Source organism: Phalacrocorax carbo, unplaced genomic scaffold, assembly GCF_963921805.1.
Source record: "Phalacrocorax carbo unplaced genomic scaffold, bPhaCar2.1 SCAFFOLD_191, whole genome shotgun sequence".
NCBI lineage: Eukaryota > Metazoa > Chordata > Aves > Suliformes > Phalacrocoracidae > Phalacrocorax > Phalacrocorax carbo.
In genome coordinates this window covers 16,967-37,926 of record NW_026990394.1, presented here as the reverse complement: position 1 = coordinate 37,926, position 20,960 = coordinate 16,967, and the positions used below count along the sequence as shown (strand labels likewise).

General features: G+C 52.1%; 2 non-coding genes across 2 annotated transcripts; one reads left to right on the top strand and one right to left on the bottom strand.

Moving 5' to 3' along the window:
• Positions 1-17,772: 17,772 nt before the first annotated feature.
• TRNAS-AGA (transfer RNA serine (anticodon AGA)) lies at positions 17,773-17,854 on the bottom strand. Its single transcript has one exon. It is a non-coding gene; the product is annotated as a tRNA-Ser (tRNA).
• Positions 17,855-20,598: 2,744 nt separating this feature from the next.
• Positions 20,599-20,670, top strand: TRNAQ-CUG (transfer RNA glutamine (anticodon CUG)). Its single transcript has one exon. It is a non-coding gene; the product is annotated as a tRNA-Gln (tRNA).
• Positions 20,671-20,960: the final 290 nt, after the last annotated feature.

Sequence of the window (20,960 nt, the reverse complement as noted above, 5' to 3'; positions counted from 1 at the left end):
ATGGGGGTTGTTGTGGCTTGGGGACTGGTGGCGTTGGGTCAGTGGGCGGTGAGCGGCTGCATGCAGTACGGTTTGTTTTGGTGGTTCGTTCCGCCTTCGTTCCCCCCACCCCGTCCCAGCTTTCGCACCTCTCATCGTCTTCCTTTCCATTGCATTTTTGTTGTTGTTGTTTTATTTTAACTATTAAACTGTTCTTATCTCTCCCCATCCCACTGGTGGGGGGTGAGCGAGCAACTGTGTGGGGCTGAGTTGCTGGCTAAACCACAACAAATGTGTAGAAATGCCCTTGAGGAAAGCAGCGCTTTGGAGGAATGAGGCTGTGAGCTCTGGTATCCCTGGCACGCCTGAGACCAGACACTGTGTCCACTGAATTCCACAACAGGGTGACTCATGCTTGCACGGAGTTCAGGGTTTTTCCCAACTCTTCCACATCACGGTGACTCCCAGGTGCTCTGGGAGACTGATCCTGGTACCTTTGGCCTGCCTGAAGCACTGGGCTGCCGGCTGGTACTTCTGAACCCACAGGTTAGGCCATGCTGCCATGTGCAAGCCTAAGATGCCAACCGGCAGGTTGCATTCAGAGCGGGCATGGGAAACGCCCGGTCACCGGAGAACTGTCAATTCTCTGCAGAGTCACAACTCTGACAGCATGTCCCAGATAAGCAGCATTGCTGAGGTTGACCTCTCCAGGGGCTTGAGCACAGGGAAAGGAACGGTCCTTTCCCATGCAGATGCTGTGCTGCTGCAGGAGGAGGGATGTCCCTTCTGTGGCTGAGTGTCCTGGTTTCAGCTGGAATAGGGTTAGATTTCTTTGTAGTAGCCAGTATGGGACTATGTTTTGGATTTTTGGTGGAAACAGTGGGGATAATGTGGAGATGTTTTAGTTGTTGCTAAGTAGCACTTACACTGGTCAAGGACTTTTTCAGCTCCCCATGCTCTGCCGGGTGCACAAGAAGCTGGGAGGGGACACAGCGGGACAGCTGACCTGAACTGACCAAAGGGATATTCCATACCATATGACGTCATGCTCAGTATCTAAAGCTGGGGAAGAAGAAGGAAGGGGGGACATCGGGAGTGATGGTGGTTGTCTTCCCAAGTAACTGCTACGCGTGATGGAGCCCTGCTTTCCTGGAGACGGCTGAACACCTGCCTGCCCATGGGAAGTAGTGAATGAATTCCTTGTTTTGCTTTGCTTTGTGTGCAGCTTTTGCTTTACTTATTAAACTGTCTTTATCTCAAACCATGAGTTACCTCACTTTTAATCTTCCGATTCTCTCCCCCGTCCCACCAGGGGGGGAGTGAGCAAGCGGCTGCGTGGTGCCTTGTTGCTGACTGTGCCTAAACCACGACACTGAGACAGCATTTCTCCAAGCAATGGCGGGTGTTCCTGGGGCTCTGCCAGTCTCACCCAGCACTCGAGGAGCAAGGGTTCTGGGCCAGTGTGTTGCGTGGGTCAGTGCAGGCAGCGTCCTTGCTCAGGGCGTTTTCTCCTTGGCTTCCGTCCTGGCAGCACTGCTCACTGGAGCTGCCAAGGTCTCCAGCCCATTTGCTTCCCCAAGGTCGTGGCAAATGTTCCTTCCACTGTAGCCTCTGATGCTGCTCCTCCCTGGGGGACGCTGCAGGGGGGACGCTTTTGTGCTGAGGACCCAAGGCTTGCTTAGCTGGGAGCAGAAAAGGTGCCATTTCTGTGCCTCCCTGAACCCTGCAGACGTGTTACTTCTTGTCTGTTGTGTCGCTGCATTTTCTCCTTCTCATTAAAGACTTTGAGTAGGATAGTGGGAGACTCGTGATCGTTTGTTCTCCGTCACTTAGCACCTGCTCTGTAAGGAAGAGCAATTGGCCTCTGCCCTGAGCTTACTGCTGGCTGACAGGACACTTTGTGCCCCTTTGCAGGCTTCAATGTGCAGCCAGAGACCTCCCAGCACCTGGGAGCTGCAGCTCAGCTGGGCTGACCCACACAGGAGGCCACGCAAGTCCTTGGTCCTTCCCTCCCAAGGTCTTTCCAGCTGAGGGCTTCTTCATGGAAAGGGTAGTCAGGCATTGGAACAGGCTGTCCAGGGAGGTGGTGGAACCTCCATCCCTGGAGGTATTTAAAAGAAGGGTAGATGTGGTGCTTGAGGATATAGTTTAGTGGTGGACTTGGCAGCGATGGGTTGGCGGTTGGTCTCGATGACCTTAAGGGTCTTTTCCAATCTTAATTCTATATTCCAAACTAGAATTGCAATTCTATGATTCTATGGAATTTCATACCGCTGCTGTCTTCCAAGCACCAGTGCTGGCACCCTCACTACCATGTCCTGGTGGCCCACTTTTGGGCCTAGTAGGTTCAGCTGTGAGAGCCCCTAGCTGGCATGGTGGAGACCAGACCTCAAGCCCCTGCTCAGGTGAAAGTGTACCTGAGAAGAAGAACAATTGAGAGTGGCCTCTTCCAGAAGTCCTCTTTGTCTGAGTGCTTCACGAGCTTTCAGCAGGAAAACGGCATGGGTATCTGCAAGTTTGTCAGGCACAACTTGCCCTTAGGGAAGCCATGTTGGCTGTCACCAATCACCTCGCTCTTTTCCATGTGCTTGCACCTTAGCATAGTTTCCAGGAGGATCTGCTCCATGATCTTGCTGGGCACAGAGGTGAGACTGACCAGCCTGCAGTTCCTCAGGTCTTACTGTTCTCCCTTCATAAAAATGGGGGTTATGTTTCCCCTTTTCCAGTCGCTGGGAATTTCACCGGCTTGCCACAATGTCGTGGTTCAGCCTCAGTCGGCAACTAGACACCACGCAGCCGCTTGCTCACTCCCCCCACCCCTGTGGGATGGGGGAAGAGAATCAGAAGAGCAAAAGAACTTGTGGGTTGAGATAAGCACAGTTTAATAATGACAACAAAAATTATAATAATAATGATTATGATAATTATAACAAAAATGTCACCTCCTCCTCTGGTGATATTCCAAAGTCTTTGCCTTCTGGCCAGTCCATGATCACTTCCAAGATTCCTGGGCGAGTGGGGTTTCCCACTCGGGCCTGCTGGGTGATCGGTGGAACCCATTTACTCCATGTAGCATCAGTTGCATGGTGCATAGAGGGGATGTTTCCTTTGAACATCCAGCCCAGCACTGGCAGTTGGGGTGCCAGGAGCAGCTGTGCGTCAGTACCAACCACTTTGAAGCAGCTCGAATCTCTTTTTCACTTGGAGTATAGCGGGCTTCGGACCTTCTGTATCCCTGACTCCAAAACCCTAGGGGTCGACCTCAGGTCTCCCCTGGCGCTTTCTGCCCCAGCTGCAGTGTAGAGCACATTCTTTACATCTTGTCCTGCCCGGACTGGCCCAAGAGCTACTGCATGAACTATTTCTCGTTTAATCTGTTCAAAGGCTTGTTGTTGCTCAGGGCCCCATTTGAAATCAGTATTCTCCTGGGTCACTTGATAGAGAGGGCTTATGATCAGACTGGAATGTGGAATATGCATTCTCCAAAAACCCACAACGCCCAGGAAAGCTTGTGTTTCCTTTTTGCTAGCTGGTGGAGACGTGGCTGCTATTTTGTTGATCACATCCATTGGAATCTGACGATGTCCTTCCTGCCTTTTGATTCCTAAGAGCCGGATCTCTTCTGCAGGTCCTTTAACTTTACTTTGTTTTATGGCAAAACCGGCCTTCATAAGGATTTGGACTGTTCTCTTCCCTTTCTCAAAAACTTCTGCTGCTGTATTGCCCCACACGATGATGTCAGCAATGTGTTGTAGGTGTTCGGGAGCTCCACCTTGTTCCACAGTATTATAGATCAGTCCATGGCAAATGGTAGGACTGTGTTTGCACCCCTGGGGCAGTCGATTCCAGGTGTCCTGGACGCCCCTCCAAGTGAAAACAAACTGTGGCCTGCACTCTGCTGCCAGAGGGATTGAGAAGAATGCATTAGCGATATCAGTTGTGGCATACCACTTGGCTGCCTTGGACTCCAGTTCGTATTGAAGTTCTAGCATTTCCGGCATGGCCACAGTCAACAATGGAGTGACTTCATTCAGGCCACGATAGTCTACTGTTAGCCCCCACTCGCCATTAGATTTCCACACTGGCCAGATGGGACTGTTAAAGGGTGAGCGGGTCTTGCTGATGACTCATTGGCTCTCCAGTTGGTGAATGAGCTCATGGATGGGAATCAGGGAGTCTCGGTTGGTGCGATATTGCCGTCAATGCGCTGTTGTGTCAGCGATCGGCACCAGTTGTTCTCTGACCCTCAGCAACCCCACAACAGAAGGGTCCTTCCAGAGACCGGGCAAGGTAGACAGCTGTTTACTTTCCTCCGTCTCCAAGGCAGCTACACCAAAAGCCCACTTGTACCCTTTTGGGTTCTTGAAATACCCTCTCCTGACGGAGTCTAAGCCAAGGATGCAGGGAGCCTCTGGGCCAGTCACAATGGGGTGCTTTTGCCACTCATTCCTGGTTAGGCTCACTTCGGCCTCCAATACAGTTAGCTCTTGGGATCCCCCTGTCACTCCAGCAGTGCTGATGGGTTCTGCTCCTAAATAGTTTGATGGCATTAAGGTGCACTGTGCACTGGTGTCCACTAAAGCTTTATACTCCTGTGGGTGGGATGTGCCAGGCCATTGGATCCACACAGTCCAACAAACCTCGTTATCCCTTACCTCCACCTGGCTGGAGGCAGGGACCCTCTAATCCTCATCATGGTATTCATCAATCACTTCTTGTAAATATGAATCACAAGTGTCTCTATTAGGATCAGAAATAAAATCTGCGTTTCTACTCCTCTGTCTGGTGACTGCTTACTGGTAACTGGAGCAGCAGCTTTCCTGGAGAGACCCCCCCTGAGTGATTGTTCTTCCTTGCAGCTCATGCACCTGTGCCTCTAGGGTCGAGGTAGGTTTTCCATCCCACTTATTCATGTCCTCTCCGTGTTCATGCAGGTAAAACCACAGGGTGCCCTGTCCTCTGCATCCTTTCTCTTGAGCAAAGGGACGCTTAACCCTAATGGCTGAGATACTGGCCCCTGCAGGTGGGGAGTAGGATGTATCTTCTTTGAATTGCTGGAACTCCCGGGACAGTTTCTCAACAGCAGAGACGAGCGAGGAAGAGAGATTTGCTTCATACTCCTGGAGTTTATCAATCGTGTCCGCCACCATTGGTGTCTCGTCATCTTTGCAGGACATTACTGCCAATGAGTTCCCATGTGTCAATGCTGCACTCTGTACAGACTTCTGCCACATGGGTTGTGTGCACTCAGCTTCATCTGGATCTTTGGGTGCCTGTTGATCGTCCAGGTCACCATAAATCACCTCAAGCATGGCTAGTTCCCTCAGGTACTGGATACCTTTCTCCATGGACATCCATTTTCCTAGGCAAAATACAATATCTTCTTTGAAGGGGTACCTTTCTCTCACACCTGACAGGAGTCGCCTCCAGAGGCCAAGGGATTGTGTTCCTTTTCCAATTGCTTTATCAATGTCCCCTTCTCTAGAGAGGGATCCCAGTTGTTTGGCTTCCTTCCCCTCTAATTCCAGGCTACTGGCCCCATTATCCCAGCATCGGAGCAGCCAGGTGATAACGTGCTCTGCTGAACGACAGCCGAAATCTTTTTTCGTATATCCTGCAACTCACTCAAGGATAGGGATCGGGTAGTTTCCGTTTCTTGTACACATTCTTCCTCTTCCTCCTCCTCTTCTTGTGATGGCCCTGGTTCTTCATAATCTCTTTCTAAATGAGTTGACTTTCTCTTCCCAGGTTTCTTCTTGAGTATAGGGGCGACTGATACTGGCATGGGTTGGTCCTCTCATTTAGCTGCAACGCTTGTCACCGGGGTTTGAGTAGCTGCAGTGCCTGTTGTGGGGGTTTGAGTGGCCACAGTGCTTGTCGCTTTCCTTATCTTTGCCTTTTTAGATCCAGAGGCCTTCTCTTCCCCTTGTGGGTACTGAGTAGTGTTAAACAGGTGTCGTGGTTTAGCGGCAGCTCAGCCCCACACAGTCGCTCGCTCACTCCCCACCGGTAGATGGGGGAGAGAATCAGGAGGGTAACGCTCGTGGGTTGGGATAAGAACAGTTTAATAATTAAAATTAAAAGAAAACAACAGTAGAAATGCAATGTAAAGGGGAACAACGAGAATTAAAAGAAAACAACAGTAGAAATGCAATGTAAAGGAGAACAACGAGAGGCGCAAAGCCCCGGGGGGGGGGCGGGGGGGGGAAGGGAGGGGAGAGGGGGAACGAACCGCCGGAACAAACTGCCCGCGCCGCAGCCGCCCGCCGACCCGACGCCGCGCCGCCTCCGCGCTCCCTGCAACTGCCCCCACCTCAATATATTGGTCATGGTGTCACATGGTATGGAATGAACCTGCCATTGGCCAGTCGGGGTCAGCCGCCCCCACCATGGCCCTGCCCCTCCCAGCCCCCCCCCGCCACGCGGCAGAGCGCGGGAAGCTGGAAAGGTAGCCGACCCCCACAGTGAGGAGAATTAACCCCTTCTCAGCCAAAACCAGCACATTCTCCACCCCTTATTCCATACCATTTACACCATGCCCAGGTCCCATATGATGCAATACAACCATACCAACCACCACCCCTCCCCTTCCCATCCTTTAACATAATACACAGACATCATTCCCTTAGTTCATGGACCTTCCCTGTACAATGTCCATTAAAAATGTCCATTGAGTTCATCCAGTCCATGACTCTGGGCTCCATCTGTTGTATCAGTCTTTCCGGGTGGGAGAGATGGTGTGAGGCGTTGGGTCGCTGCATACCGAGTCAGTCATCGTTCCATCACTGCTGCACGGCTTATTTCATAGTTGATCTTCCATAGGTTGGGAGGCTCGTACTCTGATATCATTGGTACAACACAGAGGTGACACACAGTATTATATAGCAGTTCACATTGTGCCATTCAGTTCATTGACTGTTTTCACCCAAAATCAAATCCCCTTGAGGCACACATCGGATTTCTCCATCCTCCCGCATCACCCACCAAGTGCACCCAGGTCCTCGAGCAAAAGCAATCCCACGAATGGGTTTGCCTTTGCCTGAGGCAGGAAGAACCCAGACTGTTTTGCCCAGCATACTTTTTGTGTGCACTACAGGGACTCTATCCCCTTCCACAGTACGTAAGGATTCTGACTGGGCAGGGCCAGCTCGGTTGGCAGATCCCCTCGTGTTGACTAACCACGTGGCTTTTGCTAAATGTGTATCCCAGTGCTTGAATGTTCCACCCCCCATTGCTCTCAGTGTAGTTTTTAACAGTCCATTGTACCGTTCAATTTTCCCAGAGGCTGGTGCGTGATAGGGGATGTGATACACCCACTCAATGCCATGCTCTTTGGCCCAGATGTCTATGAGGCTATTTCGGAAATGAGTCCCGTTGTCTGACTCAATTCTCTCTGGGGTGCCATGTCGCCACAGGACTTGTTTCTCAAGGCCCAGGATAGTGTTCCGGGCAGTGGCGTGGGGGACAGGATATGTTTCCAGCCAGCCAGTCGTTGTTTCTACCATTGTAAGCACATGGCGCTTGCCTTGGCGGGTCTGTGGGAGTGTGATATAGTCAATTTGCCAGGCCTCCCCATATTTATATTTCAGCCATCGTCCCCCATACCACAGAGGCTTTACCCGCTTCGCTTGCTTGATTGCAGCGCATGTGTCACATTCGTGGATAACCTGTGCAATAATATCCATGGTCAAGTCCACCCCTCGATCACGAGCCCACCTGTATGTTGCATCTCTCCCTTGATGACCTGAGGTGTCATGGGCCCACCGAGCTAGAAATAGTTCACCCTTATGCTGCCAGTCCAGATCCACCTCAGCCACTTCAATCTTGGCAGCCTGATCTACCTGCTGGTTGTTCCGATGTTCTTCAGTGGCCCGACTCTTGGGAACGTGAGCATCCACATGACGTACCTTTACAACCAGGTTCTCTACCCGGTCAGCAATATCTTGCCACAGTGCGGCAGCCCAGATGGGTTTGCCTCTGCGCTGCCAGTTGCTTTGCTTCCATTGCTGCAGCCAGCCCCACAAGGCATTTGCCACCATCCAGGAGTCAGTATAGAGATAGAGCACTGGCCACTTTTCCCGTTCAGCGATGTCTAAGGCCAGCTGGATGGCCTTTACCTCTGCAAACTGGCTCGATTCACCTTCTCCTTCAGCAGTTTCTGCTACTTGTCGTGTAGGACTCCATACAGCAGCCTTCCATCTCCGGTGCTTTCCCACAAGGCGACAGGACCCATCAGTGAACAGGGCATACTGCTTCTCATTTTCTGGCAGTTGGTTATACAGTGGGGCTTCTTCAGCACGTGTCACCTCCTCCTCTGGTGATAATCCAAAATCTTTGCCTTCTGGCCAGTCCATAATCACTTCCAAGATTCCTGGGCGACTGGGGTTTCCTACTCGAGCCCGCTGGGTAATCAGTGCAACCCATTTACTCCATGTAGCATCAGTTGCATGGTGTGTAGAGGGGATGTTTCCTTTGAACATCCAGCCCAGCACTGGCAGTCGGGGTGCCAGGAGCAACTGTGCTTCAGTACCAACCACTTCTGAAGCAGCTCGAACCCCTTCATATGCTGCCAATATCTCTTTTTCAGTTGGAGTATAGCGGGCTTCGGACCCTCTGTATCCCCGACTCCAAAACCCTAGGGGTCGACCCCGGGTCTCCCCTGGTGCTTTCTGCCAGAGGCTCCAGGTAGGGCCATTCTCCCCGGCTGCAGTGTAGAGCACATTTTTTACATCTTGTCCTGCCCGGACTGGCCCAAGAGCTACTGCATGGACTATTTCTCGTTTAATCTGTTCAAAGGCTTGTCGTTGCTCAGGGCCCCATTTGAAATCATTCTTTTTCCGGGTCACTTGATAGAGAGGGCTTACAATCAGACTGTAATTTGGAATATGCATTCTCCAAAAACCCACAACGCCCAAGAAAGCTTGTGTTTCCTTTTTGCTAGTTGGTGGAGACATGGCTGCTATTTTGTTGATCACATCCATTGGAATATGACGACGACCATCTTGCCATTTGATTCCTAAGAACTGGATTTCTCGTGCAGGTCCCTTCACCTTACTTTGTTTTATGGCAAAACCAGCTTTCAGAAGGATTTGGACTATTTTCTCTCCTTTCTCAAAAACTTCTTCCGCTGTGCTGCCCCACACGATGATGTCATCAATGTACTGAAGGTGTTCTGGAGCTTCTCCCTGTTCCAGTACAGTCTGAATCAGTCCATGGCAAATGGTAGGACTGTGTTTCCACCCCTGGGGCAGTCGATTCCAGGTATACTGGACGCCCCTCCATGTGAAAGCAAACTGTGGCCTGCACTCTGCTGCCAGAGGGATTGAGAAGAATGCATTAGCAATATCAATTGTGGCATACCACTTGGCCGCCTTTGACTCCAGTTCGTATTGAAGTTCTAGCATGTCTGGCACAGCAGCACTCAACGGTGGAGTGACTTCATTCAGGCCACGATAGTCTACTGTTAGTCTCCACTCTCCATTAGACTTCCGGACTGGCCATATGGGACTGTTAAAGGGTGAGTGGGTCTTACTGATGACTCCTTGGCTCCTCAGTTGGTGAATGAGTTTATGAATGGGGATCAGAGAGTCTCTGTTGGTGCGATATTGCCGCCGGTGCACTGTTGTGGTGGCGATTGGCACCTGTTGTTCTTTGACCTTCAGCAACCCCACCACAGAAGGGTCCTTTGAGAGACCGGGCAAGGTAGACAGCTGTTCAGTTTCCTCCGTCTCCAAGGCAGCTACACCAAAAGCCCACCTGTACCCTTTTGGGTCCTTGAAATACCCTTTCCTGAGGTAGTCTATGCCAAGGATGCACGGAGCCTCTGGGCCAGTCACAATGGGGTGCTTCTGCCACTCATTGCCAGTTAGGCTCACTTCGGCCTCCAATACAGTTAGCTCTTGGGATCCCCCTGTCACTCCAGCAATGCTGATGGGTTCTGCCCCTATATAGTTCGATGGCATTAAGGTGCACTGTGCGCCGGTGTCCACTAAAGCTTTATACTCCTGTGGGTCGGACGTGCCAGGCCATCGGATCCACACAGTCCAGTAAGCCCGGTTATCCCTTTCCTCCACCCGGCTGGAGGCAGGGCCCCTCTAGTCCTGATCATGGCAGTCACAACTCACTTCCTGCAAATGTGAATCAGGAGTCCCTCTATTACACTTAGAAATAAAATCTGCGCTTCTACTCCTCTGTCTGGGGACTTGTTCACTGGAAATTGGAGCAGCAGCTTTCCTGGAAGAGCCCCCCTGAGTGACTGTTCTTCCTTGCAGTTCATGCACTCGTGCCTGTAGGGTCGAGGTAGGCTTGCCATCCCACCTCATCATGTCCTCTCCGTGGTCACGCAGGTAGAACCATAGGGTGGCCCGTGGTGTGTATCCCCTTCTTTGAGCCAAAGGACGCTTATTCCTAACAGCTGAGACACTGCTCTGTCGAGGTGGGGAGTAGGACAGATCTTCTTTGAGTTGCTGGACCTCTTGGGATAGTTTCTCCACAGCAGAGACAAGCGAGGAAGAGATATTTGTGTCGTAATCTCGGAGTCTATCTATCACCTCTGCCACCGTTGGTGTCTCGTCATCTTTCCAGGACATCACTGCCAATGAGTTTGCATGCGAAGATGGTGCGCTCCGTACAAACTTCCGCCACATGGGTCGTGTGCACTCGGCTTCATCTGGATCTTTGGATGACCGTTGATCATCCAGGTCACCATAAATCACCTCAAACACAGCTAATTCCCTTAGATACTGGATGCCTTTCTCCATAGTTGTCCATTTTCCTGGGCGATATGTAACATCTTCTTTAAAGGGATACCTTTCCTTCACTCCAGACAGGAGTCGCCTCCAGAGGCTGAGGGCTTGTGGCTTTTTTCCTATTGCTTTGTCAACGCCCCCTTCCCCAGAAAGGGATCCCAATTGTTTGGCTTCTTTTCCCTCTAGTTCCAGGCTACTGGCCCCATTATCCCAGCATCGGAGCAGCCAGGTGACAATGTGCTCACCTGAACGACGGCTATAATCTTTTCGCATATCTCGCAACTCGCTTAAGGACAGGGATCGGGTGGTCTCTATTTCATTTATTACTTCTCCCTCCTCTCCCCGCGATGGCCCTGGTTCTTCATCATCCCGTTCTAAACGAGTTGATGTCCGCTTCCAATATTTTGTCTTGTGTATGGGGGCAACTGATACTGGTACGGGTTTGTTTTCTGAGCTAGCTCCGGTACTTGTTGTGGGGGTTTGAGTGGCTGCAGTGCCTGTCGTCCGGGCTGGATTGTCTACAGTGCTAGTCACTTTGCATTTCAATCCAGAGACATTCTCTTCCCCCTGGGGGCATTGAATGCTGTTGAGCAGGGCTCGGTATGCATGGGCCAGACCCCAGCATGTTGCAGTTATCTGTGTCTCTCTGGAGTTCCCAGCGTAACAACATACTTTCTCCAAATATTCTACTAGTTTTTTAGGATTCTGCACTTGTTCGGGGGTGAAACTCCAAAACACTGGGGGTGCCCACTGCCCTAGGTATTTGCCCATGCTATCCCACATGCCCTGCCACTCATAACTATCAAGCCTCGGGGCAGATTTCTGGGTGATATTCTTAAGTTGCTTAGTCAAAACCAAAACAACCTGCCCAAAAACTAACAATAAGTGCACCTTAACCACCCAAGGATGTTCAAGATACAAAGACGTTGTTGTAACAAAGGCACAGACATCATAGAACAAAGTTGCAAAGGTATTATTCTGTATTTCCTCCATATAAAATCTCTCAGAGGAGGAGGTATAATTGCTAATTGCCTCAACAAGGTGGTATCCAAAGTACAGTAACGGTTTCAGCAAAAACCCCAAATACCAGATAAAGCTGAAAACGAGTGTTTGTATAACAAATCTTGTAGGCAAAACATTACTAATCACAGCAGAACACAGCAGACTCAACAAACCAACACCAATCTGTAACACCAACTGCAAAAAGGACAACATGGTGCTGTGACCAGCAGCTGTTATTATCTCCAACCCTTGAGCCCCACGTTGGGCGCCAAAAAGACTGTCGTGGTTTAGCGGCAGCTCAGCCCCACACAGTCGCTCGCTCACTCCCCACCGGTAGATGGGGGAGAGAATCAGGAGGGTAACGCTCGTGGGTTGGGATAAGAACAGTTTAATAATTAAAATTAAAAGAAAACAACAGTAGAAATGCAATGTAAAGGGGAACAACGAGAATTAAAAGAAAACAACAGTAGAAATGCAATGTAAAGGAGAACAACGAGAGGCGCAAAGCCCCGGGGGGGGGGCGGGGGGGGGAAGGGAGGGGAGAGGGGGAACGAACCGCCGGAACAAACTGCCCGCGCCGCAGCCGCCCGCCGACCCGACGCCGCGCCGCCTCCGCGCTCCCTGCAACTGCCCCCACCTCAATATATTGGTCATGGTGTCACATGGTATGGAATGAACCTGCCATTGGCCAGTCGGGGTCAGCCGCCCCCACCATGGCCCTGCCCCTCCCAGCCCCCCCCCCGCCACGCGGCAGAGCGCGGGAAGCTGGAAAGGTAGCCGACCCCCACAGTGAGGAGAATTAACCCCTTCTCAGCCAAAACCAGCACAACAGGGCTCAATGGGCATGGGCCAGGCCCCAGCACATTGCAGTGATTTGTGTCTCTCTGGAATTGCCTGCGTGACAGCATACTTCCTCCAAATATTCTACTATTTTTTCAGGATTCTGCGCTTGTTCAGGGGTAAAGTCCCACAACACTGGGGGTGCCCACCGTCTTAGGCGTTTGCCCGTACTATCCCACATACCCTGCCACGTATAGCTATCGAGCCTTGGGGCAGACCTCTGGGTGATATTCTTAAATTGCTTATTAACCTTAGACAGAACTGACACCGTCTGCCAAAGCAATACCAACAGATGGATCTTAACTACCCAAGGACGTTCAAGATACTGAAAAGTTGTTGCAATGAAGGAGAGGACTCATGCCTCCTTCCCTTCCTCTTACCTGCGCCCATGGCCAGGCAGGAAAGTTTTCTCCTTGTAAACTTCACTGGCAGCAGGCCTCTGACGGGTAGTGCCAGGGCCTTGCTTTTCCCTTCTCCCCACGTCTCCTGCCCATGATCCTGGATGGGGACTTTCTCTTTGACCACTTGAACTGACTCTGCAGGTGCTGAAGGAAACCCCGAGCGAGGGGGCAGCCTTGTTGCTTTGCAGGGCAGAGGAGAGCTGCTCTCCAGTGAGGTCATGAGGACCACAACCCTGCCCAGAAATCCAGCTCCCACGGGGCTGCAGGACTGTGCCAAGCATAAAAGTCAGTTCTTTGCCAGCCAAGGAGGGAGACAAGGATGCTTAGCATAGAATTACCAAGGGAAATAAAAATTCTCCTATTTTAGCTGTGCACGGAGCAGTGCCCCAGCCTAGTGCGTGGAGAACCCTGATGTAGAGAAAAGCAGGGTTTATATAGGTTTACAATACATTTGTGTTGACCAATTAAAGACCAATCTCCTATTGTTTTATCATCCATATGGGGTGTTCTCTGCCAGTGAGAGCTGGTTTAAGGTAGGTCTTCAGGTCAGCCTGAGGTAAAAGCTCTTAGTCTTGGGCAGTGTTTGTTCCTCTAAGCAAGTTGCACAGCAGTTAGGGCCTTGCCTTTCACGCTGGCAGGTAGGCCCTTGCCCTGCCCACGCTGTGCTGTGCTCCCCACATTTCCTGGTTATCCTTTCTGGCACAGTGCTGCCCTTGCTGCTCCCTGACAGCTGAGAGCTGCTCCCGGCAGGATGCAGCCTGCCAGAGAGCCACAGAAACCCCTTCTCTCTGTGCCTGGTGCCATTCCTGTCCTGCCAAAAACTGCTGGGGGAGTAGGTGGCTCCCAAGCCCACCCCCAGGGCAGAGCTGGACCAGCTGGACTGGGCGGTCACCAGCCTTAGATCCTGTGAGATGTTCCAGGAGGGCTCTGAGCCGGTAGATCCTGTTGGTGAGGGCAAGGGATGAGGAGGCAGTGCTGAAGCCTCCATGTGTGTGCTCTGTCTGCTGGTTCCCTGTCCCATCCATGGGCCAGAGTTTGCAACAGTCACGCAGAGGAGAGAAAAGCAAAACCTGGATGAAGAGGGCTTGGATGTGGGTGCGGATATGAGTGTGGGGAGCGTGGCTGCAGCCTGCCTGATACAGGGCAGAGAATTTGACTGCAGATCAAGAGGTCCCTGGCTCAGCTCCAGCTGCCCTCTCCATTGCCCATATGAGTCGTGGTCTTTGTTCAAGGGTTGACACCGCCCTGCATCCCCAAGAGGCTGGAGGTGCTGCTGGGTCACCATCTGCCCTGCAGGGGTGTCCCCACCCCAGTCCTCACAGCAGGCTTGGCGTCCCGCTCAGATAAATTTGAGAAGTGTCATCTAATAGCCCACGCCACAACTCCATTGCCCCTTTCCTCCCTCATCCATGCCAACAACCTCTCTGAGCTTCTCCTTTGCTTGTGCTGCTTCTGCCAACCTCAGTGGAATTCCTGCGGGAAAATGACCATGCAGCAGCAATAGGCTTTTTCTCCTTCTCTCCTTCTTTCTCTTTCTCCAGGCTCTCTCTGCATGTGCCCCTCAGGGTTTCCCTTTTCCTTAAGATGCTGCACCACCTAGACAGGCTAACTTCAGCCCCTGTTCTTCTCAGGTGCTGTGAGAGAGCCAAACCATCAGGGTCTGTGATGGCTGGGGATGGTCCCCGGATGCCACAGTTGCCAGCATTTCCTCTTCTGCACTTCCACGTCTTTCCCTGAGGAGGAGGAGATTCAAAATTCAGCTGAGACATATGGTAACTGGAAAAGAAATAAGATTAGACACCAAGTGGAAACAGGGAAATATTTTACTTTGGCCCTTGAAAAGGATGAGTTGTTATGAAATTTACAAACAAACATTAAACGCTTCTGTAACAGTCTCCATTTGAGACTTAGTGGGCATGCACATTAGGAGGAGTGATCCCATGTGCAATCGGCGATGCAATAAAGAATACCAGCTAAATAGTCGTTCAGGCTATTGAGTCCTGATTTCGGCTTTTCACGGCATCACAGGGTAGACCCATCTCTCATCATGTGTGCCAGTGCTCCACCAGCCTCGGGGTGAAGAACCTTTCCCTAATATCCAACCTATTTTGCCAGAAGTGGTGGGCAGCACGCCTGTCACTTCTTATCTGGGGTAAAAATTCTCCTGCTACTCCTGACAGCAATCTGACAGCAATCGCTCCAAGGGATCAGTGATGTGGAGGTGACAGACTGCTGCTGAGGGATTTGCCCTGGGGAATGGGGGTATGACCCACTCTGGGCCAACTGGCTTGGGGACTCACCAAAGCAATCATCATCCACCAAAACCAGTAGCTGCTCCAGGCAGACTTTAGCCCAGGAACAGGTAATGGCTAGAGTCCCGTGTCACCAAAATTTGCAAGCAGCCCGTGCTGACCGAGGAGAGAGGCTAGGATGCAAAGCATAGACAGACGAGAGTAAATATATACTTGAGTGCATGAGGCGTCCCAGCCAAATCAGGGGCACTTGCAATGCAGTTTTACACGAGGTTCTTATACCCCTCAAAAGTTTGGGTACAACACGACTTGACTAATCCCTAAGAACCACATTACTCACAAGTTGCAACAAGGATAATACCAGCTCTCTTTGTGGGAAAAGAAGTGATGGGGGCGTGGAGCAGCCCCGGAAGAGCTCCCCAAGAGACAGTGACCTCTCTGACAGTGGCAGTGTTCAGAAGTCAACAGGCCAAGGTCAGGAGCCTGCTGAGGTACTTGGGAAGTTTGGTCTGCTTGGAGCAGGAGGTTGGCCCAGAGGACTTCCAGCGGTCCCTTCCAACTTTCATTATTCTGGGGTACGCTGAGTCTCATGGGCCCCTGAGCAGCCACAAAAAGGCAATGCCTTGGAAGACAGCAGCAGCAGCAGCAGCAGCATGAGACTGCAGAGAAGCAGCAGTTGTTTCAGGAACGGTGCTAAACTGTGAGGAAACAGCCTAAGGGAAAGCAGCACTTTCTAAGGAATGAGGCTGTGAGCTCTGGTATCCCTGGCACGCCTGAGGCCAGGGCACTGTGTCCACCAAAGTTCACAGCAGGGTGACTCAAGTTTGCATGGCGTTCAGGGTTTTTCCCAACTCTCCCACATCACGATGAGTCCCAAGTGCTCTGGGAGACTGATCCGTTGTCCCTTTGAAACCTGAAATATGTGGAACGGTCCACTCCACCCCTGACCCTGGAAAAAGGGCCAGAGCTTTTGGTTCCCTGCCCTGAGCCTCTCCACAAAAGCAGGCCATCCAGGTCTCTGGCCTCTGGAGTGTCCTTGCTGAGCAAAACTGGTCACTTTGGGTGTGCTTCTCTTTCGGGGAAGGCCACAGGCATCTCTGTGATCATCCTCCGAGGCACTGATTTGCTCGCTTGTTTCCAGCAGGGTCTCCACTTCCTGGATGTGGCATTGGAGATTCCCTGGAGATCTCACTTGAAAGATACGTGCCTGACCCTCTGGTCTGTTTTTTCTCATTAGGAATCTGCCTTCACTCCCTGGACATGAGGTCAGAAAAAAACAGGCTGTGGCGGACCCTGATGAGCATAAGCAGGGTCCTCGTGGCCCTCCCTCCTGCACACAAGGGGCCTCCATCCGGCCTACAACAGTCCTTCCCTGCTATTGATCTTTGCCACAGCCCTGGAGATCTCCCAGCATCCTGAGACGCAGAGACATCTCTCATCTTTAGCCTGAGTCCCTGGACAGAAAGCAACTGAGAGCTGGTGTGAGGTGTCCTTCAGGACCCCTGGGGCTCTGGGACACAACATAAAAGCCTGCGCTGCTCCAGGCTCTTCATCCTCGTCTCCTGCCTGCCTTTCCTGAGAAACCCTTTGCCAGAGAAACACCTCCTCTCCATGCTGGGTGCCATTCCTGTCCTGCCCAGCACTTCTTGGTGTGGAGGCGGTTCCCAGTCATCCCAGGGCAGGGCTGGCCCAGCTGGACTGGATGGCGGCCAGTCCTAAGTGCTGCAAGGCATCCCAGAAAGGCTCTGGGTGGCCTGAGCTGGTGGAACCTCTTATGGTGAGGGACGAGGTGGAAGTGCTGAGGCCTGCATTTCCGGGCTTGTGTTTCCTGTCCCATGCACAGGCCTGAGCATGCAGCAACCAGGCAGAGGAGATAAAAGCAAAAGCGGGATGGAGAGGGCTGGGATGTGGGTGCAGATATGTGCATGGGGCGTGTGGTCCCAGCCTGCCTGCTGCAGGGGCTATTGCTCAGGGGAAAGTACTTCACTGGAGGTCAAGAGGTCCCTGGCTCAGCTGCAGGTGTCGTCTCTGTCGCCCCTTTCCTTCTTCGGTCATTCTGACAATCTCTGCGGGCTTCTTTTTCCCTTGCAATGTTTCTCCAACCCCCAGTGGCATGGCTGCGTGGAATGGACCATGCACCACCAATGGGCTTGTCTTTCCTTCTCTTCCTCCAGGCTCTCTCTGCATCTGCCCCCTCAGGGTTTCCTTTTTCCTTAAGATGATGCACTGGAGACAGCTGGTGGGGCTGTGCTGATTGGGATGCATGGTGAGATCAGGCTCCTAAGTTCTGCTCAAGAACCAACAACAGCGGACCTCTTTTCATGGTTCATTCTCAGCACTCTTCCCCCAACTTGCCTACCATGTAAAAAGGAAGCAGGATTTCCCATCCATGCAGGCATTTCTAGGGGGTGGCAAGAACAAGTGCTGTAGGCAAGGTGGTTTTGCTGTGTCCCTGGGCGCCCTGTGCAGCTGGAGAGACTGTGTCTCTGCAGGTGAGTCCCACAGCTGCAGCATGGCCAATTGCAGGGAGCCCAAAAGGGGACTGAGCCCCGTAGTTGGCAGGACTCGAACCTGCGCGGGGAAACCCCAATGGATTTCTAGTCCATCGCCTTCACCACTCGGCCACAACTACCTGCTCCAGGCTCCCTGACCTTCACGGTCAGCCTTGAGTCCCACCACTGAGAGCACTTGAGCGCTGACCTCATTCCTTCTGCCAGCGTACCCCAGTGCATCTTGCACGTATGCTCAGGAAGCAGTGACTTTTCACTGCCTGCCCTGAGTAACCCCTGGCAGAGGACAGAAGCAGGCGGATTTTTCAGCTCTGGATGTAGGCAGTGTGACTGCAAGATGGGGTTAGGGTCAGCATTTCAGTAGGGAAGAGAGCATGCGCAATCACAATCCCCCTCTTCTTGACTCCACCTACTTGTAGCATTGCTGATGACACAGTGGGAGTCTGTAAATACAGTGCAATGCAAACCCCACCACCCAGGCTGGTTTTTGACTGTCAGCATAGTGAAGAATGTTGCGTTTTTTGCTTAAAGCAACCTCGGTATCAGAGACTTGAGAGGCTTTGTCCCCTTCAGGTAGAGGTGTTGAGAGACGCTCCTTGTGTTTCCCTTGGCACACAGGCTATGAGCTGCAAGAGTGATGAGGGTGGTTTACTTCTTACTTACCAGGAATATCGTTACACCTCATTCCAGTGAGATTTTTCTCCTACAAAACAGGAGAGCATGGTCAGAGAGAAATGAGCTAGGAATAGAGTGTAATGAAAACAAACAAACAAACAAACAAAAACACCCCAGTGACCTTCTTGTTCTCCACATGTCTGAAAAGGATTTCCCGGATGAGTTGCTCCTTCCCTTTCCAGGCTTCCAGGTGAAGGCTGACGAGCCTCTGGTTCCCCAAGTGCTGCTTCATGCCCTTCTAGAAGATAGGAGTGACAATGACGTTCTTCAGCGCCTCAGGAACCTCTCCCAGTTGCCGTGACCTTTCAAGACAGTTGAGAGCAGCCTTTTCCAGAAGACCTCCTTGTCTATGACAAAGGGGTGGTTGGTACCAAATAAGCTTCTAGAGCACTGGCAGAAGTGCAGACAACATCCCCTGCAGCTGCTTTCCCGCGTGGTGTTACAGAGATGGGACCCATCTGCAAAAAGGATTCTGTCTGGGTTCTGCAGGGGAATATCTTGGAGGTCGGGTCAGGGTGTCTGGCGTTGTTCTGTGACAGAAAGAGAGTCCTCTGGGTCCCCACCAGAAAGGGCAGGAAGTCATGACGCAGGATTAAGGACAGACAGCCAAGAAGAGTTATGGTGGCTGCTGATTGGAGTAGTTTTTGTACTTAGTCAACTGCAAGTTGGAAATAGGATGGATTTTTCCCTTTCAGCAGAAGGGCTGTAACAGGGTGGGGAACAGCAACAGTCGAGGGATGACCCAGGGCCAGAGTATCAGCTTTTCAAACAAAAGAGCAGCAGTAGCAGCAGCAGCAGCGATGGCCTGTTGGCGAGGTGGTAGATCTGCAGTTACAGGATCCTATGCAGAGCTATAATGGGTTATGGGCTGATGGTTTTTAAGACAAAGAGACATGAGAAAAGCCAGAAGTGCACAGACTTGAAGGAAAACCACCACCATCAACCAAGCACGGAGCTGTTTTTCCTGCAGCTGAACAGTTGCAGAAGGGGCTTGTTTGGTCAAGAGGAATGAGTGAAGCAACAATGCCACTTGACAGAGTGACTCTTTAGAGAGCGTGACTCTTTAGAGATTTAACCCTACTCCAGTGACTGGGCATTTCTCATGCCTCTCTGAATGCAGCCTGCTTCTAGTAAGTTAGCTTTGGGCATGACAGCATGGTCTCTTCTGTGGGTTCAGAAGTACCAGATGCCAGCCCAGTGCTTCAGGCAGGCCAAAGGTACCAGGAGGCTATGTCCTCCGTGTCCCAGGCTAAGTCTGAGATCTGGCAGGGGTCACCGCATGTGTGTCCTCCCGTCTGAGTGCTGGGAGCAAGGGCCCTGCTCTCAACACAGAGACTCAAACCTTGGCAGAAGGAGGACAGCACCGGTGCAGCTTTTCCCTGCTGCGTGCCTGGACCCTTCTTGGGCAGGGAGTGTGGTGGTGCCAGGGCACGAGGGAAAGCTCCCTCAGGCTCACAGTGAAATGTAGCTGAGTCTGGAGCAGCCTTGGGAGAGAAAACCTTGTTCTCTCTGAGGGAGAGGCCACTTTGGGACAGAAGGTGACAGTGTGTCCTGGAAGAAAGGACACGGACTGGAGGGCAGCCAGGATTGTCCCAGCAGAGGAAGGCAGTCCAGCTTGTGCAACCCATAGCTAGCGGCTTTGGGTCCTCCTGCCAGCTCTTCCCTCTGTTGAATCTCATCCCCTGCCCTCTCTCCCGGTCCCCTGTTCGGTAGGGTCAGGAGACTCGCTAGGGCTGCAACCGAGGGTAAGGATATCTGGTTAAAGGCTGCTTAGTGTGAGCTACAAGGTGAAGAACAGGGGAGGCCATAACCTACGCAAGCAGAGCGACAGGGTGTCCAACATGGGGGTGAAGGGGGGGCAGCAGCAAAGGCCACAAGTGCAAGCATTGAACCACCGATCGCTGGGCCATGAATGTACTCTGCGAGGTGGAATGCCGAAGCGGTTCTTCTGGAAACTTCCTAACGAGGTCGAATCAGGAGAAAGTAAGATTCTCTCAGGTTACCAGCCTGAGTCTTGTAAGAGAGGTCATGCCAGGCTTTCTCCAAGAGCTCTGCTGCCTCCCTGAAAGGCCCCGTGGCCCTGGAGGAAGCCTGACTTTGGTCACGGCCAGGGAGGTGACACCACCAGCTCTGCCAGGAGCGTATGGCTCGTCTGAGGTGGCCACAGGGGAAAGCAAGCAAGCATCCAGGAGGTCTCATGGTGTAATGGTGAGCACTCTGGACTCTGAATCCAGCGATCTGAGTTCAAATCTCAGTGGGACCTCAACCTTTTGGCTCCCTCAGAGCTTTCCTCAGCATGCTCACACCTTAACAGCCTTGCTGTTGTGTCAGTTGCTTAATGCACTCTGGTCTTCCTTCCTTTCCTGTGCTCCCAGCCCTGGGACTGACATCAGTGCCCCCTGCTCCTGCCCTGTGCCCGCAAAACCTCTGCAGCTTTCCTGAGCACAGGCCCCCGTCCCCTCTCTGCTCCCTTGTGCTTGGTGGCTGCTCCTGGCTGAGGGGCTCCAGCAGTGGCTCAGCATAGCACACAACGCCTGAGGTGAAGATGATGCA